The sequence below is a fragment of the Nematolebias whitei genome, chromosome 6 (assembly GCF_014905685.2).
Source record: "Nematolebias whitei isolate Nwh7 chromosome 6, NemWhi1, whole genome shotgun sequence".
NCBI lineage: Eukaryota > Metazoa > Chordata > Actinopteri > Cyprinodontiformes > Rivulidae > Nematolebias > Nematolebias whitei.
Window position 1 is genome coordinate 28,744,410 of NC_056503.1, and position 17,746 is coordinate 28,762,155.

The window sequence follows — 17,746 nt, forward strand, 5'->3', positions numbered from 1 at the left end:
AAGCAGCAAGCAGGAGGTGGAAAACACGGAGAGCTGGAGCAGGAAGAACAACCTTCACATCAATGTAAAGAAGAGGAAGGAGATGGCCGTGGACTTCAGAAGGAATAAACACACCTATCTCCCCCCTGAACATAGGAGGATCTGCGGTGGAAGTGGTCTCCAGCTACATGTACTTGGGTGTGCACCTGAAAGACAACCTCAGCTGGGGCAACAACACCACCAGCCTGATCAAGAAAGCTCATCAGAGACTCTACTTCCTCATGTGGCTGAGGCGAGCTGGTCTGGGAAGCTCAATCCTCACCTCTTTCTACAGGTGTGCAGTGGAGAGCATCCTGTGCTCCAACATGAACGTGTGACATGGAGGTTGCACAGCTGCAGAATGAAAAGCTTTGCAGAGAGTGGTGAAGGCTGCACAGAAGTCTGTTGGGGTCAGCCTCCCCACCATCACAGACATCTACACCTGCAGATGCAGGAAGAGGGCCACCTGCATCATGAAGGATCCCACTCACCCAGCATACACACTTTTTGTCCCGCTTCCCTCAGGAAGGAGGTTGAGGAGCATTAAGTGAAGAACTACTAGACTGAGGAACAGCTTCTACTCTGAGGATGTTAGACTCATGTATCTCTAACCAGGATAATTAATGCGAAGAATCACATCATGTTGCTGCTGATCTGTTTCATGTTGCTGTGTTCATTTGTACTCATCTGCTCACACAGACTCATGTTCGTGATGCTGTTCAGCGTATTGTTTCTATGCTAATGCTACTAGTGCTTAGTGTGTTTTCAGTTAATGCTTTTCTTAGTTCATATCTTAGATCTTATTTCTGTTTTTCTTTTATATTCTAATACTTTGTTGGATGTAACTGGGACCCTGTGTACACAATTTCATTCCACCACATGCACCACATGTGGTGCGAATGACAAATAAAGAATCTTGAATGTTTTGAACCACTATGGCTGTCTCAGAGTAGTCGACGGGAGAGAGGGCAGGCCCCAGAAACCACCTCATCACCAGCAAAGTAGTTGGTCCTCTATGTGGGTTTGCTGCTTGTGGGACTAAGTTTGTTGTGCTCCTCGGACTGATGAAGTACTTTGGATGAAGGACGAAACCTCAAAAAAAAAAAAAGGAACTGTCCAGATGACCTGACTGAACTTTGTTGGAGTTATTCAAAACCATTCCATATAAGCCCAGAGATGAGAGAAGAGAAAGCAGCTGAGCCAACATACAGTGGTACTCTGACACTACAGGGATGCTGAGGCTTCACAATGACCCTGCTGTCATGGATTCAGGAAACATGCCATTGAACCCTCTGAGTGCTTAGTTTTTACCCTAAACACAAGTGGGTCAGTGTAATTCTGTAAAAATATCCTGTATAAGCCTTATTGATCCTCAAAGATTATTTAAATGAATATTTACATAAATACTGTTCGTGACCTGGCTCAAGCGTTAAAGGAAAAGTGCTAAAACATAATCCTGGTAATCCTAAATCTGTGAACCAGTGCCATGCACAGCTGCTAAGGTGTTACATAACTATTATAGGCATTAGCAGCAAAAAGCTAAGATTTTAATCTTGGTTGCTGTGCTGAAACATAAAAATTTTGTACCATCAAGACAATTTTTAAGCATTTTTAGAACCGGACAAGTAGTATAGCATGGTTACACATTCTTGTTAGAATTTTCTTTTATTTATCTTAATTGATAGAGAACAAAAGGTTGGCAGTGAAAGAACTCAAGCTGGATATTGAAAATACCTGGTTGGATACAAAGATAATATTAAGTATGGTATGACGATCAGGTAAGTCAATGATAAAAACATTTTAGCTACAAGTTCCTTTATGAATTGTGTAATAAGTATTATTTAAGGTCTTTTTCACAAAGTCACAATCACATGCAATCACATCACATGTTGACAAATCTCAGTTGGGCTTATTTCTTGATTCTGTGTACAACTTGGACTTCTGACTATGCAGGCTTAACTTTCCGGTCAGAGGTCAATGCAGGAAATAAACCCCTTTTGGCAGAAATTTGTTATAAACTAACATCTGTTGGCAATTCCACACCAGCATCTAAAAGTTGTCACACCAGCCATTTCAGCAAGAGCATCTTACCACAGGACTCAGGCTTCCCCTCTGCTACCACACTGCTGTTGTCACTCTTCTGCACCACCAAAGATTCTGCCCACAGCCCCCACCAGAGAGCACAGCAGCGCACAAACGCATAAACACAGATAAACAAAAAACAACATACATGGAAAGGAAACACAAAACAGGAAAGAGAAAATCATAAAGGAGAAACAATCATGGGAGAAGAAAAATTAAAACGAACACAAAAGCAGATTAATAAAACATTTGGGTTTGGATTAAAAAAAAAAACATGTAATTACGGTAGATTATATGAAAAATATTTTGTTTAATAAAGCAAATATTAAGTGTAATGCACTTTAATTGGTAATTGGGCTTTTTAATGTTTTAATTTATTATTTTAGAAAGATAAATCCCCAAATTCAGTTTTAACTAGGAATGTACCAAATGACATGGAGGTGAAACAATTTAAAATTTTCAAATATACATGAAAATCCTTGTTTGGTCTGTGAATGAATCATAGCTATGTAGGTAAAGAGAGTTAATAGTAGCAGGTCTTCATTGTGAAAGATTTGTCTATAAAGGTTGCTACTTTACTTCTCATGTAACATACGGGCTAAAGTTTTATTTACAGTACCAGCTGCCATTAAACAGGTGGTATATTTTAGTCTGGCTCAGTTTGAGACACCTAAAATTTGCAAACAGGGAACAAACCCAAACTGTTTTCTGCATGGATGTCGGCACCCAGAGTTAAATTAGATTTAACAACATAACAGATCTAACAGTAAATCTAACTTTATTTTCTTTAAAATATTGTGTTGAAAACTGCCACAATTTATTTTAAGTAAAAGAAAAGTAGAAAAGTGTTTGTCATATCTGCAGGAGCATGTTTTTATTTTAGGATGTGCAGAAACACCATAAACCTAACGCCATAATGTACAGTATATGTTTTGGTTATTAAAAAGGATAAACTACATTTAGATTATTGGTAGATATTTGCACAAATATTGCTGTCTATAAACTTCATTATTTTTGTTTTTAGATTTTCAGTGACAGAAAGCATTTAGAGAAAAACAGAAGAAAAAATATATAATATATACAATATAATGTTTAATTATGAATAGTCACATTTTTTATTTAACTATAAAATGTAAACATCTTCTATGATTTACCATAAATGAATGACCTCATGTCAGGACCTCATGGTGGGTCATGAAAAAACTAGTGGGAGATTTTGAGATGGTTATTGATTTTTTAAATCCTTTTATAGTCGTTTATGATGTTCTATCATTTAGCCACATTTTCTTGTTTATGTTTGTTTACTTTAAACAGCAAGTGTTAGCGTTGAGAGTCTCTGGTGCTTTTTTTTTAATATCAGAAAGTGAAATGTTTGGAAACCACTGCTTTAGATTAGAAAGCCACTGGAATCGGCAGATCAATCAGTCTAGAAAACAATAAATCAGTGGATGTTTCCACACCGTACTTTTCTGAAGTGTCTGACTACTACTGTCTATTCCTGTGTAACCAAACCACTTCAAAATAATAATAAATAAGATGAAATCAGGAAAATTCAACTTAAGACTGCTACAGTTCATGCAAACATGCAGAAAAGAAAATGCCACAAAAACATACACTCTTCAATCAGACTATACTGCAGGACAAACAGCAAACACAGAAAAAACGGTAAATAAAAGAGTCTACAAAATTAAATGAAATTATAGATATAGATTAAGGTTAACAGAAAAAGCTTTAGTCCCCTTAGAAATAGATTTTATTTACTCAATTATAAACATAATATGTATGTTTCTCTTGTTGCCTTGTTTATTTTTGTAATTAATTCAGCAAGCATAAATACCAAACCACAACTTTAGGGTGGTGCACCTGAAAAAAAATATAGGTGGTGTAAAAAGTGAGACTGCAGCCCTGCAGTTATACAGAAAGCATCACACATGTAATTAACCCAACATATGTACACCAAATCTGTTGTGTTTGACAATCTGTGCGTTTTAGAAAGAAGAGAGAAGTGAGAGAGAGCAACATATGAAGCAGCCAAACGAGCTTGCAGATACAGAAAGAATAAATTGACACTGTGTTATAGGCACTGCAGAATAGCACATGTCAAAAAGGAAAAGGGACATAATCCTGATAAATTACCTGTCGGGTCAAACTCATTGGAGGGAGGCGAGGTTTTATCACTTTTGGGTTTCTTGTCTGGTGGATGGTCTTTACTGAGAATGCTGCTGGTTCTAAAGAAAAAAAGAACATGTGTGAGACATGCATGTAACAAAACAGCATAAATCCAGAAAGAGTTGACTGTGTACAGCAGTAGACAGAAGGACATTTTTCAGGTTGTCCAGCAGACAACCTCTTGACAGAATCTGGTTGTCCGCCAAAATTTTAGGTTAGCCACAACCTTTACAACAAAGAAGGCAAAAAAATTAAGAAAATGTAATTTAATAAGTTTATCTAACTATATACAAAGTTTACTTTATACAAATGTTCTCAGTCAGCCATTTTTGTCGACTGCTACGAATTTCCAAGCTACTGAGTGGCAGACTCTTTCGGGAGCTGCTCGAGTAGAAGAACTTCCTCGTTCTTTTCCTCATCTTCTTCCTCATCATCAGACTTTGCAAGAGAGGCACTCGGAGTGGCAAGGATTAAAGAAGAAAAAAAATATTTTGACAGAAATTGTTTTCTACACCCAAGCACACACCCCCCACCCCCACCAATGTCACACAATCAAGAACTTGTTCCTGCATACAGATCACTTCTTATAGATTTTCACATAAAGTGGGGTATATTGTGTACATGACCTTAGTAAAAGTACACAGTATCGTGTTCTCTAATGAATTGTTGAAGTTGTAAGACTTAGACCTATGGAATTCTGAAAGAAGAGAGTGGGTTTGAACAACTTTTATGTTGTCTGCCTTTATGTCATTTCAGTGTTTTCAAGTGAAGAGTTGTCAGATTTTTTTAATTACAGTAAAGCATCCTTAGTAGAGAATAAATTACCTTTTTTGGCCAGACTGGCAGATTTTTCCCCAAAAATGATTATTTCATTTAAAGGGATTATATTTACAGCTCAAGTCGTCATTGAACACTATATATTTTTCATTTTTGAGCTTTTATTAAATTACATATATCACAGTACAGTTACCTCACAGTATGGTTTTAAATATAATCAAGTTCAGCTCATCCAAACAGCCATAACTTTTTATTGCTAAAACACTGTACAGGATTAAACTTTACAGATATTTTTGAACAATTACAAACATCTGAAATTGACTCTCGCACAGAGAACTTTGAAAATTTAAAGTAAAAAATTTAAGTCAAAAAGAGACTCACATCTTTGCTATAATCTGGGACATATAAATATATGTCTTTCAGCGTTAAAATTGTTTATTTGTAAGAACTACAGCAGCAGATACAGCCTCCTCTCTCAAAGTGAGAAACACAGGCTGAGCACGCAGCGTCGCTCTCCTGTGGCGGCGCTCTCTCTGAGACCTAGAGTTTGGTCACGAGTGCATGTTGTACATGTCTGTACGATGATGATGATGCTCCGAACACATTAATGTTTGATACAACATTAGATTTTAGATACAAAAGTACTGAGGAGATTGTAGCACGGTGCAGCCCGTCTCTAAATTGGGAACACTGCGCACATCCGAGGTATCAGACAGCACAACCCGCCCTGCTCTGTTCTGAGCAGGTATAAATGTAGTTCTGGTTCTCTTTATTTGTTGAAAGCAGTGTCATTTTAATCCCTGTATCATTAGATTGGATGACTTAAAAAATAATAATAAAATAAAAAGACCACAAGAAAACATTTTTTCCCTCCGATTATTGAGCATGCATCAGGATATTTTTTTCCCTCCCTTTCATTTTTATAGATTTTTACAAAATCCACTGCAGTGACGGAGAACTTTAATTTGTGTCTATTTCATTTGGTTGTACCAAACAACCTCAAAGTCATCTTAGTCAAAGACCACAAGGAGGGAAACGTATCAGGAGACAGAGGGATAAGAGGAAAGTCAAGAATGTAGGACTGAGGGTAGCAACTCTAAATGTGGGGACAATGACAGGCTAAGGGAGAAAGCTGGCTGACGGAATGCAGAGAAGGAAGGTAGATGTTTTAGGTGTCCAAGAGACCAAGTGGAAGGGCAGCAAGACTCACAGCATTGGAGCAGGGATTAAACTGTTTTACCATGGTGTGGATAGAAAGGAAAATGGAGTAGGGGTGGTCCTGAAGTACAAGTTGGCAAAGAATACAGTAGAGGTGAAAAGAGTGTCAGATAGGGTGATGTCTCTGCAGGCAGAAGTAGAAGGTCTGACGCTGAATGCTGTCAGTGGTTATGCTTCACAGGTTAGATGTGACAGAGGAGAAATAAAAACTTCGGAAGGACCTGGATGAAGAAATAGAGAGTATTTATATGGAGGACAAAGTGGTGATCAAAGCAGACCTGAATGGACACGTTGCTGAAGGAAACAGAGGGACGAGAAAGTGACGGGTAGGTCTGATGTCAAGAAAAGAAACCAGGAAGGACAGATGGTGGTAGATTTTACCAAGAGAATGGAAATGGTTGTAGCCAACACTTATTTGCAAAAGAGGGAAGAACATAGAGTGGCCTACGAGTGGAGGAAGGAGTACAAAGGTAGATCACATTCTGTGTAGAAAAAGAAACCTGAGAGACATTGGGGACTGTAAGGTTGTGGCAGGGAAGAGCATGGCTAGACAGCATCGAATGGTTGTGTGTAGAATGACTGTCGTGAAGAAGAGACAAAGAGTAAAATTAGAGAAGAAGACCAAATGGTGGAAGCTGAAGACGGAAGAATGTTGTGAGAAATTCAGAGAGGAGCTGTTAAAAGCTCTGGGTGGTAAGAAAGAGAATCCAAATGGCTGGGCTACTACAGCAACAGTAATTAAGAGAGAGACAGGTAACAAGGCACTTGGTGCATCATCTGGACAGACAATGGATTATACAGAAACCTGGTGGTGGAATGGTGAAGTGAAAGAAGCTATTCAAAGAAAGAGGTTAGTCAAGAAGAAATAGGACAGTGAGAGGACTGAAGAGAGGAGACAGGAATATAAGAAGATGTAACATAGAACAAAAAAGGAGGTAGCAAAGGCAATTCAGAAAGCATATGATGAGTTGTATGGGAGGTTGGACACTAAAGAGGGCGAGAAGGACTTGCACCCATTGGCAAGACAGAGGGATCAGGCTGGAAAGGATGTGCGGTATGTTAGGCTTGTTAAAGATAGAAATGGAAAAGTTCTAACAAGTGAGGAAAGTGTGATGGGAAGATGGAAGGAGTACTTTGAGGAGCTAATTAATGAAGATAATGAAAAAGAAAGAAGAGTAGAGGTAATAGAAACTGTGGAACAGGAAGTGGGAAAAAATAGTGAGGGTGAAGTCCAGAAAGCTCTGAAAAAAAATGAAGATGGGTAAGGCAGTAGGACCTGATGACATACCAGTGGAGGTCTGGCAGTGAGGTTTTTGACTCAAACATTCAATGACATATTTCAGGGTGAGAAAATGCCAGAGGAACGGAGAATAAATTTGCTGGTGCCCATTTTTATGGACAAGGGTGATGTACAGAGTTGTAGCAACTACAGGGGAATTAAGTTGATGAGTCACACAGTGAAGATCTGGGAGAGAGTTATGGAAGCTAGACTTAGATGAGAGGTGACAATTTGTGAGCAGCAGTATAGTTTCATACCAAGAAAGAGTGCCACAGACGCCATCTTTGCTCTGAGGACGCTGATGGAGAAGTACAGAGAGGGTCAGAAAGAACTCCATTGAGTATTTGAAGATATAGAAAAAGCATACGACAGGGTGCCGACATGAGGTGTGGTATTGCATTAGGAAATCTGGAGTGGCACAGAAGTTTGTTAGGCTGGTACAGGACATGTATAAGGACAGCAGGACAGTGGTGAGATGTGTTGTAGGAGTGACAGATAGCTTCAAAGTGGAGGTGGGATTGCATTAAGGATCGACTCTGAGCTCCTTCTTGTTTGCTCTGGTGATGGACCAATTAACAGATGAGGTCAGGCAGGAATCCCCATGGACTATGATGTCTGCAGATGGCATTGTGATCTGTGGTGAGAGCAGGGAACAGGTGGAAAGAGAGGCAGAGGTATGCACTTGAAAGAAGAGGAACGAAAGTCAGCCATAGTAAAACAGAGTACATGTGTGTGGACGAGAGGGAGGCCGGTGGAACAGTGAGGCTACGAGTGTGACAAAAGAATGGCAGCAAAGGTCAAAGGAAAAGTTTACAAGACAGTTGTGAGACCATCTGTTTTGTATGGTATGGAGACAGTGGCACTGACAATAAGACATTAGAAAGAACAAGATGTAGCAGAAATAAAGATGTTGAAGTTATCCTTAGGAGTGACAAGAATAGATAAGATGAGGAATGAGATCACCAGAGGTAGAGCACAGGTTGAACAACTGGAAGATAAAGTTAGAGCAGCCAGACTGAGATGGTTTGAACATGTCCAGAGCAGGAACAGTGGGTGTATTGGTAGAAGGATGTTAGAAATGCAGCTGCCAGGAAAAAAAAAACAAAGAGGAAGGCCAAAGAGGAGAAATATGGATCCGCAGAGAGGACATGGAGCTGGAGTGATGCCAGAGGATGCAGAAGACAGAGTGAGGTGGAGGAGGATGACTCAGACAAACAGAGTTTGTTAACATATTCCCTGGTTAATCTATCCCAATGTCCTTTCTGTACATAGCATATTTTGTACATCACATCATTGTAATCCATGCACGTTAATGTAATATTGCTCGGCATAAATGCAATTTTCTGATAGGTGAAAATATGTTTACATTTTTAAGCAAGAAAGAACCATCCATCCATTATCTTTACCCGTTTATTCCATTTTGGGTCACGGGGGTCGCTGGTGCCCATGTCCAGCAATCACTGTGCGAGGGGTGGGGTACACCCTGGACGGGTCGCAAGTCCATCACAGGGCCACATGGAGACAAACGAGACAAACAAACATTCACTCTCTCACTCACACCTATGGACAATTTAGAGTTACCAATCAGCCTAACATGCATGTTTTTGGTCTGTGGGAGGAAACCGGAGTACCCGGAGAAAACCCACGCATGCACGGAGAGAACATGCAAACTCCACCCAGAAAGGCCCCTGGACCGGGGTTTGAACCAAGGACCTTCTCGCTGAGAGGCAGCAGCTCTACCAGTTGCGCCACCGTGCTGCCCAAGAAAGGACCAATAAATGTTAATTTCAACTCTGGGAATAATGTTGAAAAGACTTTCTAGAGATTGAATCATGCTCTGTGTGCCTACTGTATAATGTAACAAGCAGAGAATGTGGAGCCGCTCTGCTGAGTGTCCAGAGACCAAGACGCTCCTCAGTGAAGATGCCACGAGGCCAAACTACGACTTGAACCTTCGGACACTATGTATGGCTGCTTCTGCCTATACTGGCTCTAACTGTGAGAGGCCACTGTTCTGTTCACAGTGAAAAGCAGTAATGGGCCATCCAAAGAAGAGGGGCTTCTTTGTCCAATGCTCTGTGTGTATGTGTGTCCCTGTCTGAGTGGGGGTTGGTGGGGTATGTTTGGTCAAAATGCTGAAAATGTCTGTTGCAGCACAGTAATCCTAGTGACACCTACCAAATTTGAACTAGCATTCAAACTAGTATTGTTTTATGTGTAATTCCACAAAATAGACAAATAAAAATGTACAAAAATAAAGATTCTTACCTGATTGCTTTCTTGTTAAACCTGCAAAATTAAAGAAAACGGTAGTAAGATATTTTGATTAATGCCCTAATGAAGTTTTAATAAACTGGAGCATATAAAGGCTGTGCTGTCTATGCTATGTAGAATGGAAAACAAGAGACCATGATAGCAGCTCTTCTTGAGACCCATATAGTGGTAAACATAATAATCCTGATCAAACAACTGAGTTCTTCAGCTGCAGATTAAAGCTTTTCCAGGTCAACTGTCTTCTGTCTCTCAGATTCAATCATTGTGTGTGTGGGTGGACGGGTGTGCATGTGTTCATATATAAGTAAGTACTGGTAGTAAGTGCAATGTGTTGTCATCATTGTCCATACAATGACAAAATTAAACAATGTTCAGTCAGGTCAGCTGGAATTTTTTTTTTTTTTTTTTTTTGCTGAGATGTTTCGTCCTTCATCCAAAGGACTTCTTCAATCTGAGGAGCCAGCCACCAAACAAACTGGTTCCAATAAACAGCATACACCATAGTGGGGAAAAAAAAAAACGCATAAAAGAAACTGTCCAGATGACCTGACTGAACATTGTTGGATTTTTACCTGGATTATTGAGCATGAACTTTGGTGAATGAAGAAATTAGTTCTCTGTATTTAACCCATCACAACTGAAATGCACGCAGGTGGAGCAGGGTGTGTTGCAATTAAATCATTCACATACATCTCAACTTCAGTGAATTAATCATATACACTGAACAAAAATTTAAATGCAGCACTTTTGTTTTTGCTCCCATTTTCCAAGAGCTGAACTCAAAAAGCTCAAACTTTTTCTATGTGCACAAAAAAACTGTTTTATCTCAAATATTGTTCAAACTTGTTGATTACAGTATTTGATTGTCAGATATGATAACAATGTCTGGACATTTAGAGAACTGACTTGCTTGAATAAAAATATGAAGGAAAATCTTGTGAGTAAAAATATGGTAAATGGACTGTACTTATATAGCGCCTTTCTATCTTATTTCAAGATACTCAAAGTGCTTTACACTACAATCTGTGCCTTATTTACCCATTCATACAGCACTCTACTAGATCTCTACAAAGCTAATTGAACACATCATTCTAATGAGACTAATCAGTGCTTTTAGATCACATTCATACACTGATAGGACACACATCAGAGGCTATGAGGGGTTCAGTGTCTTGCCCAGGGACACTTCAGAATGTGACTGCTGATGGATTCGAACACCCAACTCTCGCATTGGAGGACGACTGCTCTAACCACTCAGCCACAGCCGCCCCCAAAAATATAAGGAAATCAATCAGTGACTCAGTCAATCAATCAATCAAGCCAGCCAGCTACCTATTTAGGAACCAATTTACAGAGGAATGTCTGTGCAGAGATATGGAGAGCAATCCAATACAGCATTACCAGAAGATGCTACCAAGCCAGCAAAGAAGAACAACAGCAAAGAATGCTGTGTTGTGTGATTTTACTGTGAGACCTTCTCTGGTCAAAGCCACAGAGGAAACAGGTCGCCATTTGGTGTCAGCTCTCCTTAAAGCGGAAGGAGATGCCCACTAGAGGGATGGAGGGTTAAGTGCTTTCAGTGTAAAATGCTGCTCTGTTGCTGTTCATTTCTTAAGTGAGAATACTGGAAACTGTTGAGTTAACAACATATTTTTTTGTTTAAAACATATGGCTAAAACTGCATTTGGTATATTTTGCACTGTTCTGCCCTACAACAAAGAAGCCTAATACATGATTTGTTAATTATTTAAAAACTCTCTGGACCTAGTAGTGGAATTTTCTGAGTTGAGATTATTTTGTGGTATTGCGGCTTTCAAAATAAATGATGGCAAATGGACACCCTATGTTTTTATTTTTCATTCCTATTGCAAGTTTTATTTCAAAAATATATTGTGATATATATCGTTACCATCACAATACATATTGTGAAAAGAATTTTATGCCATATCGCGCATCCCTACCAATCAGCATGCATGTTTTTGATATGTAGGAGGAAACCAGAGTACCTGAAAAAAAAAACATGCATGCACGGAGAGAACATGCAAACTCCACCCAGAAATGCCCCCAGCCGGGATTTGATCCAGTGTCAAAACTCACTGAGAGCCAACAGCTCTACCAAGTGAGCCACCATGCCACCGCAATTAAAACAGATCAAATTATACTAAATTTGAAACAGAATATCACAATTTCTAAGAAATAAATCAATAGTAGGGAAATATTTCACTAAAGATGAATCTTATGGTTCAACTACCGTAAGGAAACAGAAAATGAATCAACTTCCTGACTGTTTGGAGCTCGTTGAGAACCGGTGTTACACCATATTCTGTGACCACTGTATATTCTGACCATAGGGGGTGATGTTGCATGCACTGTTGCAGGTCACAGAATATGGTGTAACACCGGGTCCAATCGACCGAACCAGAACCAGCTTCCTCTGACCTTGTTTCACAAACAAAAAGCAAAAAATATTAATCTCTAAACCTATAAAAAAAAACATATAAATCTCTAAAACTAAACCTAATGCGCACCACTGGGGGCGGTGGTGCCGGGTTGTTGTCCGCCCCACTGTTTTTAGTTTTGTTTTTGAAGTGCTGCACGTTTCTTTCACTTTTGCAGCTTAATAATAATAACTAATAGTTTAGTTTTTCCTTTGACTTATTTGCAGTATGATAAATGGTAGGAGCATAATATATGCTCCCAATATTTTTTTATTTTTTTTTGTCAATAATGACCTTTTTTGCGGTTTTATTTATTTATTTATTTTTGTATCTTTAGATCCTATGATGTCATCAAGTACTCAAGTTCTACTTGAGTTTTATTATGTTAATGTCGAGTTTAAAAATTATGTAGTCGTTCCCTACTTGAAACGTTTCGTCATCATACGTGTAAATTGCATTACCCTTATTTCGTTACACGAGCTCCATGAGTTTGTCTTGACCACATCATACTGTACTTCTATCACAAAATACTCTCTGCACCATATAACTTTATGTAGTAACCAAAGAGACTATCCTAAGAAAACCTGCTTTCATAAACCTGAGTAAGCAGTGACTATTCTATAAATCAACTATACCCAGATAAACTGTTATAAAATATTGAAAGTACAATTTACTTGTTGAATACAACATATTGACAACTGTGTAAATTCCCTTACCATGAAAAAAACAAAAGATAATTTAGAAATGAATGTAATTAATTGTATCACTAAATGAACTACTATTCCTTCCTAATGAAAAAAAGTTATGAAGTCATCCCACAGTCTGTACACCCACAGCACAGAAGCAGCAACATCTGCACATAGCCAGTGTGAGATGACAGGAATCACTCATCGAGAGACCAGATTAATGAGATCAACTACAAGCTCTGAGAACTGATAACAAGATGTCTGCTGATATCATTTACATATTAAAATACTCAAATCGTCACATCATAAGTTTCACACACCATCAAATACACACACATAAAAAAACAGAAAGTACAACCTAATCTATAGACCCACTTTTTCTAAACATAACTTTGCTGAAATTATTCTATGAATTGTGGTTTTACCTAGCACATTTTTCTTATTTATTTAATAATATGAAGGACATGTTCAATGCACAGAGTTAACTTGTCCACTGTATTTGCAATGAAAAAGACAAGAGTCAAATAAAAACCATTAGGGACAATTATAGCAGGTATGATAACTAGATCGAAGAGTTGCATTTAAGATGTTAATGTAACCTCATTTTTATTCTAATTTAATATGAGAGCCACATTTAAAATATTTGGTAGGGAGCAAATAAATGTTTACAAGGGCCATATTTGGTCTGTGGGCCTTGAGTTTGACATTACTCTAAACTATATGAACTAATAGAATCAATAACTGGGCTCACAGTTATAATGTAGAAAAGAGGTGGGAGAGGAATAACATTTAGATTGAACATTATAAACAGAGTAAACATCAGCCAAGTAGAGAAAACAAAAATAATAATAAAAAGTAGACAAATATGAAACGCATTGTGTCTAGACGCCTTGTTGGAATAATCTAAGTGCTTTTTAAATAGCACTTTACTTTATCTGTGAATAATAACCCTACAATGTTTGAGAGATCTGAGTGTCCAACGGATCCCAGGAGCTAGATGCATTTTGCTTCTGATAGGGTCTTCTACAGAAAAATGGTTCTGTGTTAGGGGTCAGACAACGTGTGACTGAGAAAACACTGTAGCAGATTGGTTTTTGGGAGTGTGTGGGAGAGGCATGTGCGTTGTATTTACAATATGCGTAAAAGATACAGGGCTCAAACAAAATAAGACAAACCTTCAGGGGTCATAAATTAAATAACTACAAACACAATCTCTTAAATGGGCATACAAGGTCACAGAGCACAAACAACCACAGTGCAGATGTATACTGACACACAACTACCTGAATTCACTGTATGAAATCATTTTCCTTTCTAAAGATAAATGATAAATTATGTACACTTGTAAAGCACCTTTTCAGTCTCCATTAGTTTGATAGTGCTGTTTGAAGTGCTTCTTATCAGCTTTTACAGCACATAAACAACCATACAGTGCTACTTATCTTAGCACGCTATATATAGGGCAGCACACAATGAGACAAGGTAAAATAGGGGTCAAACCTTAAATGTCCAACTCATAAAGCTTCTCTCTCTTGTCAAAGTTGCCTTTTAACAAAAGGTTATTAAGGGGAGTGCACAGTCAGCATTACTTCTTTATTTAGGAGGAACAAACCGTTTTGTGATCTAATATTTGACTTATAAAACAGGCCTTTTTACAACTTGAAATGCAATTTCAAATTTAACTGCAGCCATTTGGTTGACATTTATAATTTTTTGTGATTTTTTTTAATGCAGCTGAAGTGCAAAATGTTGATTTAGAGTTTAACAAAAATTCTTGGAGTCAAGATATAGTTACACTTTCTTTGAGTAGACATCTCATTTAATTTTAAGGTATGCTTGATATCACTGCTGTACTTATATGCTTTTGTTTAAAAAATCTCTGAAGTAGAAAAGTGATTGCATAAAAACGTTACGTTAAAATCCCACCACTATTTTTCAAAATATATTGAACATGGACTTTGTTGTTTTCAACCAGTTTGACACGACTGTCAACAAGGAAGAGGGCCGGCAATGGAGGAGGGGGCGTACCAAAGAGACAAACTTATCATAAGCAAAACTGGTTTGTTCCACTTTGAAGTAAGCTGTTGGGGGAAGAATCAGTTTTGTTGTGTGTCTCCTTGACTGATGAAGCCTTCCGGATCGAAGGCGAAACGTTTCAGAACAAAAAAAAAAACTGTCCAGATAACCTGACTGAAAAATGTTGGATAAAATGCTATGTATTATAGCACAAAACCAGTCATACAAAAGACTACAGATTTCAGAAGACCAATCTCCCGCAGTGGGGAGGTCTTGCAACTTACCAACCCACATTAACTCTCTTTCTCCTAGTGACACTGAGTCCCATTCAGACCCATGCAGAGGCAGCTGAATGGTCCGTTTATGAAAATGCCTCAGACTGTAATAAGTTCCAGAGCCTCTAGCAGGAAAAAAAAAAACTAGCTTTAAGTACCCTCCTCCCTAAGAAACCTCTAAACTGAAGAGATGGAAAAGTCAGCATATAAACACACAAACACTGAAGTTTTACAAGCAAATGCACCAGCTCAGACGGTAAAAATGAGACGGCACATGTTATGTTGTTCTTGGTTGTTCAAATGAATGACAGGCAAATTACTTAAACTGGGCTGAGTAAGATGCCACGCAGTCTGTAATATCTTCACTGAACCAGACAAATGAAAAATGATAGACGATGATGTGGCAGTTTGTTGTATCTCTGCGTAATGTTCTACAAAAGGTTTTTAAATCATTTGTATTTAGCACCTGCATCTTAATTCAAGTTCAAGTTGGTTTATTGTCATTTCACCACATGTGAACACAGCCAACAATAGCAAAAATATAAAGTGTAAAAATAAACCGTAGGATCTAAGATATACACTAAGATTTACGATAAACTAATGCCAAACGGTACGCTAAAAGATCTAAGATATACGCTAAACACTAATAATGTAAAACAATACGGCGTATCAACAGCAGCACGAACATGAGTCTGTGTGAGCAGATGGGTACGAATGAATATGAATGAATGCAGCAGCATGAGCTAATCAGCAGCGTGGATAATCAGCAGCACATATTACTATCAAAGTGGAATTACAGTGATTATTTTTTCACAGTGTTTATCCTGGTTAGGGATTTAATCAGCAAAGGAAAAGGAAAGAAAATCTTTCAGTGAGGGGAAAAAAGTTTTAAACATTTCAAGGCTGCTGTATAAATTTAAAGAATATTTTACAGAGGCTATATTATTACTATATTTTTATTATACTATAAACACAATAGGCAACCATACATATTTTCCTAAACAACATGTGTCATTCCTAAAAGCCAAATATTTCTCTCTGTGTTGAATTTTCTGGTTCTTATCCCTCTGGCAGAGGTTGGTGACGTAAACCGTGCTCAAGGGCTTGTGACTGGAGAATTGAGTTCTAATTAACAGGAGCTATTTTATGGATCTGATGCCAAAACTGTTGTGAATATTAATAAAAATGAGCTATATTTTTTTTATCACATTTCCTGCCCAAGTGTATGTAAATAGCATTATGCTGATGTAAAGCTTGGAGATCTGCACTTTTTAGCTTGAACTGAAAAAGCTCCTCAGATAAAAAGCAAAATGTCTTAAAAAAAAAAAAAAAAAGAACACAAGAAATACTAAGAAGTCCTTATCTTAAAAAAATATTTAAACATAAAATTCTTCATTTGAACACACATAAAAGTCTTCTAGAAAACAACTTAAAGTTCTCCAGGTGCTGCTGTTCCAGCTGCAGGTTTGAGTGTAAAAGTCAGACATAAAAAAGAGAAAAACACAAGTCTGCAGTAAAGAAAAAGTAACTGTTTAAGATGGTCCATATTTGCTTTTGAAGCATCCTCTTAATTATCCACTCTATGATCATTCTGAATGCTGTCTACAGCAGGTAAGACAGTGACTGCTCATAACAAAGACACGGAAAAATAACATCAAAAAGTTCCAAAATATTTCTTTAATGAATTTTACAAGTGTGTGTGTGTGTGAGCATGTGAGTCTAGTAATAAATGTGAAACCTGATTCAGTTTGACGTGTTGTGTATTGTACATAGTCCTGTTGTGGTTTTGATGTTGAAAAGTTATGGTGATTAAAACTAAAGATCTGAAAACAGTAATTTATTGTCAGATGTGTTTTCTCATGAGCAACTCAAAGTGCCAATTCTTAAAATATGATTGTGATGTAATTTAATGAACTGCTACAGTATACAACTGTGGTGCAAACAACCTGAAGTAAGCTAATGTCCCTATTCTAGAGAATTAAAATAATTAATCATTCATCTGATCTGTATGAATGGGTATATTTTGAGTATGAAAAGATGCACCCTTTTTAAAAAGACATTTAAATGTCTATTTTATTTAAATGTTACTTGTTATTGTTGGGGGGTTTTGTGTGTGTCAATGTTAAATATGTTTGTTTTATGAAACTTTGAGTTTGTTGCCATTAGCTTTGAACAGAACACTCATATAAATGAGAATTTTATTCTCAATGAGTTTTTCTTTCACCTGGTAAAAAAGAAAGGATTATTAAAAATAATTTGGTGATTTGTTGTTTCTTTTATTAAGATAATACCCAGCTAGCTAGCCCAACAATATGGAAATAAACAAATAAAGCTGCATACATTTAAATCACCAATAAAGACTTTCAATTCAATTTATTTATATAGCAACATGTCACAACAGAAGTCATCTCAGGGCACTGATCAGAAACATTTATATATATATTGATAAGAAAGTGTCAATCTTAAATATGTTTGTTTTATGAAACTTTGAGATATTTCAGCTTAAAGTAGTTT

General features: G+C 37.6%; 1 long non-coding RNA gene across 1 annotated transcript in view; it reads right to left on the reverse strand.

The window, feature by feature from the left end:
• Positions 1-2,129: 2,129 nt before the first annotated feature.
• The window catches only part of LOC119410613, a 38,753-nt gene continuing 23,136 nt past the window's right edge, over positions 2,130-17,746 (reverse strand). Inside the window, exons 2-4 of the long non-coding RNA XR_005186862.1 lie at positions 9,812-9,832; positions 4,237-4,328; positions 2,130-2,175 (exon numbers count right to left, since the gene is read on the reverse strand). This is a non-coding gene — a long non-coding RNA (uncharacterized LOC119410613). The remainder of the gene's footprint in view (positions 2,176-4,236; positions 4,329-9,811; positions 9,833-17,746) is intronic.